The following is an 11469-nucleotide window of genomic DNA, read 5'->3' as shown; positions in this document are numbered from 1 at the left end:
AGGTAAAAAGCAGGTAAAAAGCAACGTGCGCACATTCCCTAAATAAACATAGTTGAAATTTTTTGTATATTAGTGAGTAGAGTGCATTTTATTAGCCCAAGCTTTCTCCTTGTTTTCCAATGAATACAGACTATTGAATATTAATACAAAATTATAATTCCTATACCATTAGGTATTCTATAAATCGCAGGTGCAGCAGCGGAGGTCTGCTTTGTGAGGTTCTGCATCACCTGAAAAACACAACTGTATATAAGGTGTCTGTCACTTCCTGACCTGCAGGGGTTAATTGCTCTGGAGACTCTCTCCACCCCTCATTTGTACAAAACCTGTTTCACTTTCAGTTCCTGCTCATTCACTCTACAATGGCGTCTGCTGATCTGAGGGACGAGCTGGACTGCTCCATCTGCCTGAGCCTCTATACAGACCCCGTATCCCTGAGATGTGGACACTTCTTCTGCCGCTCGTGTATTGTGAGTGCGCTGGATGCACAGGAGGCGGCTGGAGTGTATTCCTGTCCTGACTGCAGAGCACAATATCCAGAGCGTCCGGCCCTGGAGAAGAACCGGAAGCTGAGGAACATAGTGGAGCGTTTCTCATCTACTCAGCCTGAGATGGAGGAGACCGGAACCTTCTGCACTTACTGTGATTCTCCGGCCCCGGCTGTAAGAACGTGTCTGCAGTGTGAGGCGTCTTTTTGTGAAAAGCATCTGAGCAGACACAGTAAGTCATCAGAACATACGTTAGTTGAACCCAATATTACCCTGGAGGAAAGAAAATGCTCCACACACAAGGAGGTGCTGAAATACTACTGCCCTATAGACAAGGCCTGCATCTGTGTGTCCTGCTGGGTGGCCGGAGACCACAATGGACATGACGTGGAACCACTCAATGTGGCCTTAGAGAAGAAGAAAGAGGAAATGAAATCTGTCTTTGAAATAATGAAATCTAAGAGAGAAGAAGCTGAAAAAACACTCCAAAATCTGAACGCTCATGCGATAGAAGAGCAGGAGAAATCATCTGGACTCGCGGGCAGAGTCGCTCTTCTGTTTACTGATCTCAGGGAGAAGCTGGATGATCTAGAAAAGACAATCCAGGGAGAAATCTCCAGACAGAAGGATCAGCTGTCACTCTCGGTCTCTGAGATGGTCAAACAGGTGGAGCTTCACATGAATAAAATTACCAAGGACATTAATCATCTTGAAGGATTATATAATATCACAGATCCGCTGAACTTCCTACAGCACGGAAACACTGGTGACATCAGTGCCGGGAGCTGTGATGTCATCAGTGATGTAAGAGATTCTCCGTGTGCGGATGAAGGCCTCGTCTCACAGATATTACACAGAGGACTGGGGAACTTTGCCGATAATCTGATTGAAATGAAGAGCCAGTTCTCAGTGATGGAGAAATCGGACATATTACTGGATATAGACACGGCTCATAATAACATTATTATATCTAAGGATCTCAGATCTGCTTCTTATACCACTACTTGGAGGTTCAAACCAGATGGGCCCAAGAGGTTCAAATCCTGTCAGGTGTTAAGTTCCCGCAGCTTCTCCTCCGGGAGACATTACTGGGAGGTGGACGTGAGTCAGGCGATTGGGTGGATGGTTGGGGTGGCCGTGGAAAGTCTGCAGAGGAAGGTGAACGGCAATGAATCCTATATTGGTTATAATGAGAAATCCTGGGGTTTGGTGACCAATGAAACGTTTGGATTTCGTCATAACATGATCTATACAGAGCTGGTATCAGATTTTCCTGTGCTGATCGTGGGGATCTATCTGGATTATGAGGCCGGGCGTCTGTCCTTCTATCAGGTGTGTGACCCCATCAGACACTTACACACCGTCACCGCCTCCTTCTCCGAGCCGCTCTATGCCGCTTTCTATCTGTATGAAGGGTCCAGGATCAGAATAATGAAATAATTATAAAAAGGAGACTTCTATAAAAGCCATAAATTGAATCTCCACATTCTATTATTCTTACGTGCTGCTTAATTTGTTTTCATAGCTGTTCAAATTTTTTTGTATTAATTATACAACCCTCCAAATCATCTCAATAGACAAAGATTTAAAGGGAATCTGGCACCAAGTTTTTCCTCCCCCATCTGAGAGCAGCATAAGGTAGAGACAGAGACCCTGATTCCAGCAGTGTCACTTACTGAGCTGTTTGCTGTCATTTTGATAAAAACAATGTGCAGATCTTAGTCAGTCAGTCAGTCAGCTTAGTTAGTGACGCATTACTGGAATCAGGATCTCTACCCCCTACATTATGCTGCTCTCCTATTAGGTAGCAAAAATCTAGCGACAGATTCCCTTTAAGATAATGTGCTACCTGTAGCCACCGGTAGAGGGAGCTCATGAGCTTGTCTTATTATTGCATTAGCCATAAAATGAATCTCCACATTCTATCATTCTTACGTGCTGCTTAATTTGTTTTCATAGCTGTTCAATTTTTTTGTATTAATTATACAACCCTTCAAATCATCTCAATAGACAGATTTAAGAGATAATGTGCTACCTGTAGCCACCGGTAGAGGGAGCTCATGAGCTTGTCTTATTATTGCATTAATTGTATGCACAGTATACAGTGAGCTCCCCCTATTGGTGGCTGTAATGAACAACAAAATAATTGATGCATTCATAATCCAGACATGAGCTGAACTTTGTCTCCTGTTAAGATGTTTATCCAGAATTATCCAGAGTCCGACATATTATACGGGATGCTATTGTAAACGTCAGAGGGGCAATTAATTTTACCAAGGGGCCACATGAGAGACCGTGACTGTTGTGGAGACCAAACCAATCGGCTGAAATTAATTTTGTTTAAAGGGAACCTGTCAGGTGCAATATGCAGCCGGGACCACGAGCAGTTCTAGGTGTATATTGCTAATCCCTGCCTCACTGTCCCTGTATCTAGTAGCATAGATAAAGAGATCTATAGAAAATGTATTTTTAAAGCGCCTTTATGATATGCTAATCAGTGCAGGGACTAGTCGCAGGAGTGTTATATCCCCTGACTAGTCCGCCCTCTTAACATCTTAGTATACCCACAGGGGGTTGCTAGCATGCTATTCAATGCCTATTGCCAAGTGTCATTGGCGGTGACGCGCGTACCTATGTCCACTGTCATCTCCTCTCAGATGCCAGGTTTAGGCTCAGTGGCCATGATCAGAATGCCCCGCACTTCCGGTCATGCGCAGTATGAAGCCGGGTGTACGCGTCCCGGCTTCAGAGAGGTCTAGTGCCGGGACTTCTGATCATGCGCACTGCCCAATGTATGATGTGGTTACAACGGACACAGGCAACGCTGGGCAATGGGCATTGAAAAGCATATTAGCACCCTCCTGTGGATGAGCTAAGAGGGTGGACTAGTCTGGGGGGGGGAATATAACGCCCTTGGGACTAGTCCCCGCGCTCATTAGCATCTCATAAAGGATCTTTATAAATACTTTTCCTATAGATCTCTTTATCTATGCTAGTGTATACAGAGACAGGCAGGAATTAGCAATATGCACCTAGAACTGCTTATGGTCTCGGGTGCATATTACACCTGACAGGTTCACTTTAATATTAATTATAATATTTTATATTAATTGTATCACTTAATATTGAGCAGAATTAAGTATCCTGACACCCCCTACATACTGTGTGAGCCCACAGACAGCCCACTATATACCATATGAGCCCTCACACTGTTATATACAGAATGAGCACTCAAATAATCTCCTTATACACAGAATGAGCCCCTACATAGCCTCCATATATACAGCCTGACCCCCTACATAGCCCTCCTTTATACTGTATGATCCCCCACATAGCCCCTATATACGGTATGATCCCCCACATAACCCCTATATACGGTATAAGCCCCCACATATCAATTATATGTACAGCGACACACGTCACATACAGAAACAAAAACAATCAACACATACTCACCTGTTAATATCTGAAAGTTCATAATGCATGATCATCTAATGCTGAATTAAAGGGCCGTTACGCTCGATGTCCGGCAGCTGTTACAGGTGAAGCTGATTCCTGATTTTCCAATGATCAATTTTGTCTTATTCGAGTTTGTCACTTTCTTGTCACTTTACTTCTAATAAAATAATCACATTGATATTGTCGGCTGTTTTTTTTTTGGAGACGATCAATGAGATCTGATCTCTGAAATTACTTTACAACCTTGTATAAAACATGAGTGACATAGCATAGGATCCGTGACAGCCCCAGCGCCCACTCCCCTAATTATCAGGGGGGACAGTACGCTCATAGGTCACATCCACCTACTGGGTGGAGAGTATCAGGGACTCCCAGGATGGGTAACAAAGGGTGGGTGCAGGGGGTCACGAATTGCCAAGGTCTATTAATTGTTAAGGCTATGTGCCCACGCTGCGGATTTGCCGCGAAAGTCGCGGATTTTCATGCAGAAAAATCCGCAGGTACATTCTACCGTGGACACATAGCCTAAGAGTGGACTCACCTGGCGTGGTTGAGAGTCACAACCACTGTAATGGCGTAAATACGGCTGCAGCAGAATCCACGTGGGACATGCAGTCCAAATTTGGAGAGAAAAGGGTTAATAGACCGCGCTGCCGTAGAAAGGAGGATCCATGTAGAAGGAATGATTTTATTTGTCTACATGTTTCAAAGCCTTATGGCTTCTTCCTCAAGACAAATCATATCCACCCCTTCACCGCTGATTGCACTTGTATGTGGATATATTGGGGCCTCTGACGTCTGCACCAATACAAGTACGCGCCATATAAGTATGATGCATTGAATTAGGCCCGAATTGGACCGGAAGGTAACGGGACATATAGACTCAATAATGTTTGTGTTTCCTTTCACTTTCACCACCATAACACTTCATTTGTTACTCACCCCTCTGATCAGGGGCGGATTAAGGGTAACCAGGGCCCCGGCTGTTCAGGACCTGTGCCCCCCATCCCTACACTCAGGTCATGTGACGGGTCCAGCATCATACACCTGAAACAGATCATTTCTGAAAAATAGTTGCAGAAACTATAACCTTAAAAACATCCACTTATCTAATAAATATTCCCTTCAGTTTATAAAAAAAAAAAAAATTAGGCAGAGTATTGAACAGTCCAGCTGTAAACAAGACTACTGCGCAAAAAACACAAAAACTGAGCAAAAACATCCTGTGTGAACATAGTTTAACAAATACTGAAGTAAAATACTCACCAAATACTCGTGTGCACGAGGCCTTACACATACTGAGGTAAAAACTCACCAATACTGACCGTATGCACGAGGCCTTACACATACTGAGGTAAATACTCCCCAATACTGACCGTGTGCACGAGGCCTTACAAATACTGAGGTAACAACTCACCAATACTGACCGTGTGCACGAGGCCTTACACATACTGAGGTAACAACTCACCAAATACTGACCATGTGCACGAAGCCTTACACATACTGAGGTAATAACTCACCAATACTGACCATGTGCACGAGGCCTTACACATACTGAGGTAACAACTCACCAAATACTGACCATGTGCACGAGGCCTTACACATACTGAGGTAAAAACTCGCCAATACTGACCGTGTGCACCAGGGCTGTGGAGTCGGTAAGCCAAACCTTCGACTCCGACTCCGACTCCTCAAATTCTCTTGCACCGACTCCGACTCCGGCTCCGACTCCGACTCCGGCTCCGACTCCGACTCCTACATATATTGCTTATAGTTAGGTGAAAAATTTATTGTAGTACATGAATATGTGTATGTGAACATCAGACATTTAATAATTTTTATGATACAATAATCAAGATATTTGGATAGAACATAAAATATATTTATTGGAATACAACTTTAGAACACAAAAAACTGTAATAAATTGTAAATATGTAATACACTATGTAATATACAGTAGATTACATATATATCTTGTGTGTGTGTATATACACTGTATATATATATATATGTATATACAGTGTATATACACACACAAGATATATATGTAATCTACTGTATATTACATAGTGTATTACATATTTACAATTTATTACAGTTTTTTGTGTTCTAAAGTTGTATTCCAATAAATATATTTTATGTTCTATCCAAATATCTTGATTATTGTATCATAAAAACAATTAAATGTCTGATGTTCACATTGTACTACAATACATTTTTCACTTAAATATAAGCATTATACTAAATGTTATTATTTAGTAAAATATTCAGCACATTCTGCATTGCACTCCTGTCCCCAATTTATTATATATTTTAGGAGTCGGAGTCTGTGCATTTTATACCGACTCCAACTCCGACTCCACCAAAATGAGCTCCGACTCCGACTCCACGACTCCGACTCCGACTCCACAGCCCTGGTGTGCACGAGGCCTTACACATACTGAGGTAAAAACTCACCAATACTGAACATGTGCACGAGGCCTTACACATACTGAGGTAAAAACTCGCCAATACTGACCGTATGCACGAGGCCTTACACATACTGAGGTAAAAACTCACCAATACTGACTGTGTGCACGAGGCCTTACACATACTGAGGTAAAAACTGACCAATACTGAACATGTGCACGAGGCCTTACACATACTGAGGTAAATACTCACCAATACTGAACATGTGCACGAGGCCTTACACATACTGAGGTAAATACTCACCAATACTGATCATGTGCACGAGGCCTTACACATACTGAGGTAAAAACTCACCAATACTGACCGTGTGCACGAGGCCTTACACATACTGAGGTAAAAACTCACCAATACTGACCGTGTGCACGAGGCCTTACACATACTGAGGTAAAAACTCACCAATACTGACCATGTGCACAAGGCCTTACACATACTGAGGTAAAAACTCACCAATACTGACCGTGTGCACGAGGCCTTACACATACTGAGGTAAAAACTCGCCAATACTGACTGTGTGCACGAGGCCTTACACATACTGAGGTAAAAACTGACCAATACTGACCATGTGCACGAGGCCTTACACATACTGAGGTAAATACTCCCCAATACTGAACATGTGCACGAGGCCTTAAGCTACTTTCACACATCCGGCTTGAGCTCTGCGGCTCAATCCGGCTGTGCACACGCCCCCTGACGAAGGCATCTCGCCGAAACGGCCGTCGGGAAGGACGCGGACAACACCCACTGACTACCAATATTCAGGTATAGTGCTGTACCATATGTGTGCCACGATTGGGGTATGGTTTCCCTTGTATGTAGGTACTTGAGCTATAATAAGCGGACCTACATGATTGAGATACATATAAATGTCTCTCTCTTTCTAGCACACATAGTGGTGCAGACCGCTTATATTGGGTTGTTATGGTTGTGTACTATCTATGTTAGTTAGGATCACAGTCTACTAATAAGGCCAATTGTGGCTGTTACTAAGTAGAATTTTTTTTGGACTGTGTATACAGTATTGATTACATCATTCCTTCAGGCACTGTGGGATTCCCTTGTGAAACATTAACATACTGTTATCAAGTGGACATCTCTGATGGCTGGGAGATGTGGAGAAATTTTTCCTCTTTTTTGTGACCATCAAATCTGTGGTACATATTTTTCCATTTTTCTATAGATCCTTTCAGCTTAGTTTCTGATACCCAGTATGTCAGTTTGAGATTGATAACAGCACATGCTATGTATATAGTGCAAATTTATTAATTAACACATATCTGGGATACTCTGGATTCTATAATACATCCAGAGGGACATAATAGCAATCCTTCCCTCCCCTGTGACAATTTAGTCCACTTTTATGAATTTTATACTTCTAAATCTGTATACACAATCAAGGGTCTCCCATATGCACTAGAGATTGGAGTTATGTGATCTGTACATAGATGCATTTACAATTTGTGATATACTGTGCACATATAGTCAGTGTTTGTTGTCTGTGGCTCCACTTGTATTGTGCCGCCCTGCACCTACCCTCAATAAAGATCTCACTTTTTGCACTTTGGATGTTGGTCGTATTGTTCTCTCTTTTCAAGCTATGCAACGGATGCGGTGAAAACACCGCATCCTTTGCATAAGTTTTTCCCTTGCGGCCCGTCCGGTTTTTGCCGCTTGCGGCATGCTACTGAGCATGCGCAGTGGCAAAAACCGCATGCGGCGGCCGGATGCGGTTTTTGCCGCATCGCGCCGCATCCGGCCGCCATAGGCATGCATTGAGAGATGCGCCGCATCGGCCGAATGCGGCGCGATGCGGTTTTTTTTGCCGCACGAAAAAACGTGCCAGGCAACGTTCCATCCGGCCGCCGCATCGGCTAAATCTGCCGCATGCAGCAAAAACCGGACGGAACGCAAGGCCATGCGGCACAATGCGGCACTAATTAAAGTCTATGCAGGAAAATCGCAACCGGCAGCAAAAAAAAACGGTTGCGATTTTCCTGCAAAGTGCCGGATTGTGCCGCAGAAGAAAAACCGGATGTGTGAAAGCAGCCTTACACATACTGAGGTAAATACTCACCAAATACTGAACATGTGCACGAGACCTTACACATACTGAGGTAAAAACTCACCAAATACTGAACATGTGCACGAGGCCTTACACATACTGAGATAAATACTCACCAAATACTGAACATGTGCACGAGACCTTACACATACTGAGGTAAAAACTCACCAAATACTGAACATGTGCACGAGGCCTTACACATACTGAGGTAAAAACTCACCAAATACTGAACATGTGCACGAGGCCTTACACATACTGAGGTAAAAACTCACCAAATACTGAACATGTGCACGAGGCCTTACAAATACTGAGGTAAAAACTCACCAATTACTGAACGTGTGCACGAGGTCTTACGGGTACTGAGGTAAATACTCACCAATACTGAACATGTACACGAGGTCTTACACATACTGAGGTAAATACTCACCAATACTGAACATGTGCACGAGGCCTTAGGCTGTAATCACACTTGCGAGTGTAAAATCGGTCCGATTCTCATGCCAGAAAGTCGGACAATTTTAGTTCACTTTTCAACCGTGTGCTGTTAGTATGCTCTCAGTGTGCAATCAGTTTTTACCCTCAGCAGCTGCTACTCATGTACTGTTATGTACAGGAGCATGTACGGTAAATACATTATTCTCAGCTACTTGCTTGAAATGTATTGTGAAAAACGCATGTCACTAGGATGGTCCGTATGCACCCATAGACTTGCATTGAAGAGACTTGTGCGAGAAACTCACCAAAACGCAGCTTGCTGCGATTTTTTTTCTCAGTCCGATATGGACTGAGAAAAAAAATAGCAGATGGGAGCTGCCTCATTGATTAACATGGGTCCCAGTGCAATGCGAGAATTTCTCGCATTACACTCGTGCGAGTTAATCGCAAGTGTGAAGTGTGTGCCTTAGGCCGGCTTCTCACTTACGATTAACTCGCACGAGTGCAGTGCGAGAAATTCTCGCATTGCACTCGGACCCATGTTAATCAGTGAGGCAGCTCCCATCTGCTATTTTTTTCTCAGTACAAATCGGACTGAGTTTTTCGCGCGAGTCTCTCCAATGCAACTCTATGGGAGCGGGTAAATAAACGGATGTCACACGGGACGCCACACACACCATCCTAGTGACATCCGCTTTTCTAAATACATATATCGCATGTTTCACAAAACACTGGAAACGAGATGTCTCACAACGTCGGTCAATCTCTATCTCTGTCAGTCGGTCTCTCCCTCTCGGTCTCTATTCTCTCTCTGTCTGTCGGTCGGTCTCTCTCTCTGTCGGTCTCTCTCTCTCTCTGTCCATGTCGGTCTATTCCTCTCCCCCCCTCTCTCATACTCACCGATCCCCGATCACTGGCGCGGCGCTGCACGGCGTTCACACTGCTCCGGCGGCTTCTCCTCTTTTGAAAATGCCGGCCGCTCATTATTCAATCTCGTATTCCCTGCTTTACCCGCCCACTGGCGCCTATGATTGGTTGCAGTCAGACACGCCCCCACGATGTGTGACAGCTGTCTCATTGCAACCAATCACAGCTGCCGGTGGGCGGGTCTATATCATGCTGTAAAATAAATAAATAAATAAAAAAAAGGCGTGCGGTTCTCCCCAATTTTAATACCAGCCAGGGTAAAGCCACACGGCGGAAGGCTGATATTGTCGGATGGGGAGCCCCACGTTATGGGGAGCCCCCCCAGCCTAACAATATCAGCCAGCAGCCGCCCGGAATAGCCGCATCCATTAGATGCGACAGTCCCGGGACTGTACCTGGCCATCCTGAATTGCCCTGGTGCGGTGGCAATCGAGGTAATAAGGAGTTAATGGTAGCAGCCCATAGCTGCCACTAAGTCCTAGATTAATCATGGCAGGCGTCTCCCCAAGATACCTTCCATGATTAACCTGTAAGATTAAGAAAATGAAGACATACACCAAAAAATCCTTTATTTGAAATAAATAACAAAAAAAACCAACCCTCTTTCACCACTTTATTCAAGTCCCCAAATACCCTTCCATGTCCGACGTAATCCAAAGAGGTCCCACGACGCTTTCAGCTCTGCTACCTCAGAAGCTGACATAGAGCGGTCACAGACATCGACCGCTCTCTGTGAGCTCCCCGCAGTGACTGAAGTGAGTGGCGCTATCAGCGATGAGGTCACTCAGGTTACCTGCGGCCACAGATCTCAGCGGGAGGACTTCAGCTGTGGCCGCGGGTAACCTCAGTGACGGCACCGCTGATAGCACGGCTCACTCCGGTCACTCGGGATTTGCGGTCACCGGTGAGACCTTCACCGGTGACCGAAAATCAGGCCATGCCACACAGACAGAGCCGCAGGATGACAATGAAGTCGGGTGAAGTTCATTCTGATGGTGTGGCTCTGTCTGTGTCTGCTGTCAGCGGCCATTCAGCTCTGCTACATGGCTCTGTCTGTGGCTGCTGTCAGCGGCCATGTAGCAGAGCTGAATGGGAGATGACATAGTAAAAACGGATCCCATACGCATCAAACACACATTGCACACGGACTGCAATCATGAGAAAAATCCCAGGATCGCAGTCCAGTTGCATTGCACACTGATCATAACGTGAACTAAAATTGTCCGACTTTTTATCATGCAACTCGGACCGATTTTACACGCATAAGTGTGTTTCCAGCCTCAGGCCGGCTTCTCACTTGCGATTAACTCGAAGGAGTGCAATGCGAGAAATTCTCGCATTGCACTCGGACCCATGTTAATCAATGAGGCAGCTCACATTTGCTATTTTTTTCTCAGTCCAAATTGGACTGAGAAAAAAATCATAGCATGCTGCGTTTTGGTGAGTTTCGTGCGCGAGTCTCTTCAATGGAAGTCTATGGATGCGTGAAAAAAAAACGCATGTCACACAGACAGCACACGGACCATCCTAGCAACATGCATTTTTCACAATAGATTTCTAGCAAGTAGCAGAGAATATTGTAAATGCTCCTGTACATAACAGTACATGAGTAGCAGCTGCTGAGGGTAAAAA

At 44.5% G+C, this 11469-nt stretch overlaps 1 pseudogene; it reads left to right on the top strand.

The window, feature by feature from the left end:
• Nucleotides 1-362: 362 nt before the first annotated feature.
• Nucleotides 363-11469, top strand: part of LOC142246766 (E3 ubiquitin-protein ligase TRIM62-like) — a 36347-nt pseudogene continuing 25240 nt past the window's right edge.

This window comes from Anomaloglossus baeobatrachus, chromosome 7 (genome assembly GCF_048569485.1).
Source record: "Anomaloglossus baeobatrachus isolate aAnoBae1 chromosome 7, aAnoBae1.hap1, whole genome shotgun sequence".
In the NCBI taxonomy this organism is placed as follows: Eukaryota; Metazoa; Chordata; class Amphibia; order Anura; family Aromobatidae; genus Anomaloglossus; species Anomaloglossus baeobatrachus.
This window is presented reverse-complemented; position numbering and strand designations above follow the sequence as displayed.